Raw genomic sequence first — 3500 nt, 5'->3', positions numbered from 1 at the left:
TGCAACTGAAATTTTGACATGTTAATTTGTTTATTTTGTTTTACCTCTTTTTAGCATTTAATATATTAATAAATATTTTCTTTTATTACAAATATTTGACAATATAAGGTACTAGCACAGGAAAAGAAATGGTTAAAAATTTAGCAACTGTTTTAGAAGATGCAGACGATTCTGATGAAGATGGCGTGGTGACTAAGGTATGCTCAAGGATTAACATTATTTTGTGGTCTAGATTTTTTTTTTTTTTTTGTGACATTATTTGTTTGTTACATTTTAAATGTAGGAATGAATAATACTCACAACTAAGGATAGGATGATGCCAAGAAAGGAGAAAGATTTGATTGTGAAGTCATCGTTGAAGAGAGAAAGACGAGCTTTATTGAATTTTAAGTTGTAAACTTATTTGGATGTATAAGACGTTTGCCTTTAATTGACTTCTTTATTCAAACATTATTGAATTTTAAGTTGTAAACTTATTTAATGGATTTGTTAGTTTTTAAATTGTCAATTGTGTTATTTCATAGATTAGTCTATTATTTTTTGTGGACTAGTCAAATCTTAAATAAAATCACTTGAATTAAAAAAATGAGGTATTCGATAAACTTATTTAATGGATTTTTTGTGAACTAATCAAATTTTAATTAAAAAATGCAGAAAAACGGGGAATGGGGCCCCGCAGGGACCCCGTTTCCCCGATCGAGAATCCCCGCTCCGGATGGGGAAAAATTTCCCCCAAGGGGCCGAGGACAGGGGACGCCCCCTCTCCCCCGCCCCGGCCCGACCTCATTACCAACCCTAATGTGATGTACTATTAAAACTATAGATTATAAATATAATATAATAAGCTGGTTGTCATATTTATTTATATTATTCATTATAATTGATAATTAATCATTTTTTTTCTCTCTAACCACCTTAGTGGGAGGTTAGTTAGTTTTTATGGCAAATTGGAATAAATAAAATATGATTTTATTATTCCAAATCTAAGGCACACAATTGTAAGTGAATTTATGCGATAGATTGAGAGTCTATACGATAAGAGTCTTCACACTACACAATTAAAACAAACTCTATGCAATAGTGTTCTTCCTCAATCGTCTTCCTCCTTAAAAGTCACAAACTCCCTCCTAACCAAAATAGTCAAAGCCCACTGCTCCTGGGTTCTCACCCTGAGAATACTAAGGATACCAAGTGGTAGTGTCTTCTTTCTTTGGTTCGAGTTTTCCTGCTGTTTGGAGAGTTTGTGTTTGTTCAAAGAGTTCGTGACAGTCCAAGGGATTAACGTAAAGAAATATTCTTCAAAGGTATAATCACTTGAACCTTGTTTGTAGTTTAAAAGCATGCTGTAATTTTGTTAAAATGCATAATCTATTTATGTTTTACTGTAAATGTTTGTTTTCAATCGAAATGGGATTTGGACGATCCGCTTCCGCTCATGGATCTTGTAAAACGAGTTCCTTCATCATGTTGGTCCTAAGGTGATGTCTTGGGCCAATTTGGTCCAAAAGTGATATTCTAGGTCGTGGAATCCATAAGATATGCCCCATTAACTATTTTGCTAGGCTTGAGCTCTGCTAAGGCTAAGACCAAGCATATTGATTTGGGTCTTGACCAAGTCAACCCCTCACCCCTATGTCTGGTCCTATGGTGCTATTTTTTTGTCTGAACCTTGTTGTTTTCTTTGGGCATGTTTCTTTTGTCTCTATTTTATGTTGACCCATAACACTTATAAATGTCACATTTGAAGTAATCGAACTTCTCGCGGAAGCGCATGAATGTCGTGCAATTTGAAATTTGTTTTGAAACATACTAAAATACAGAGAAGCATACATGTTGCATAAACACAAGAAACCTAAGTATGCTTTCTACTGAGGAAAAAAAAAACTTAACCTTGACGGATTCTTTCTTCACGAATATCCTCTTTAAGTTTCACGAACACAGGGACTTGCCTTCTATTTCACCAAAGTGGAGAACTTGAACAAGCAGGACACCACCAATATAATCTTCCTCATTATTCTTTGGGAACAAGGAATTGGACGTGTGGGCTCCAACTTTTGTTTTTGTCTGAGTAAGGAATGTGTAAAAATTACAAAGAGATTTTTTAAGAGAATTTTAGAGAGAGATTCTTTTCTATATAAGAGTTCTGTCTTTTGTTTCTTTCCAAAAGACGCAAAGAAGAAAAATGATTTTTTAGGGAAGTAATAACTTCCCTTACATAGGGAGTTATTTTAATTTCATATTATAATTAATATTTATATAATATGGTTAACTAACTATTCAATAAAGCATACTATATGCATTATAATCATATTAAAATACAACTCTCTCTTATAAACTATAATTTTAATATGAATCCTATTCACATTAAATTTTAATCTATAGTATTTACATAAATCTTATTTATATAAATAATATTTGAATCTCATTCAAATATTTATCTCTCGCATGTTATATAGTTTTAATTATAATTATATTTATTATTAACTATATATTATAATGTATCAATATATATTATACTTTATATTAATCACAATAATATAATTAATAATTTAAATTTTCTTAAATAATTTGAACAATTCAAATTATTCCAAAAACGATTTTCATTGTTTTTATCCTTACTAAGCTAACAAAGAGACTTTATGGACTTAAAGATTAGAAGCTCCCAATGATACGAGATTAATTAATTAAACTCTTTAATTATATTAATCAATATTCATTAACTGTCAGTCACTATACTAAAGACCGACAGCTGCACTCTTAGCACTATAGATATATTTCTGTATCCATGGATTTAACCAATTAACGGTAAGTTGACCCTTCACAAATTGCTCATAATTACAACTGAGTCAAATTACTGTTTTACCTTGTAATTACATCTAACTCCTTAAGTACCATTAATCTCTCTAATGAATAAACAATCTATAGTCCAACTACAGACTAACCCCTCTCATGCAAATGAAAAGGTTAGGCCTTATTGTTCAAGATTTGGAATCAACTATTAAGGGAGCAATTCATATACTTGCCCTGGCGACGAGAATGAATGAATTTCATCCTGTGTAGCTATGTTCCCAACTCCCTACTCGGACAAATTTCCAAAATAGTAGGCTTATTGAGTCGACTAAACTAGTCATTCTCACCCATACAGATCAAGGGATTGCTCTCATAGATAGGAGTTCATAACTCACACAGAATTAAGGTCAAGTCACTTATGGTCATCCTAGTGAAATGTTTGTTTCTCCAAGGAACAGTGCTATAAAGAGAAACCAATCATTTCACAATTCGGTCTTGTATAAAATCTTTATACATGATACCCTCACATGTCTACACATGAACAAGATGGATCATATTGTTTGTAACATTTACAACTCATGTAACAGTTACAAAGCGAATCGTATTTGTAGTGTCACCAGGATAAAGCACCCAACCTTATCCATATACTACAAACCTTTTAGGTTATTACTTGAACATGTTGGAGTTGATGGCCTAAATCACGTAGAATC

This window comes from Benincasa hispida, chromosome 8 (genome assembly GCF_027475165.1).
Source record: "Benincasa hispida cultivar pf3 chromosome 8, pf3_genome.v1.1, whole genome shotgun sequence".
NCBI lineage: Eukaryota > Viridiplantae > Streptophyta > Magnoliopsida > Cucurbitales > Cucurbitaceae > Benincasa > Benincasa hispida.
The sequence above is the reverse complement of the archived record's forward strand: the minus strand, read 5'-3'. Positions refer to the sequence as shown.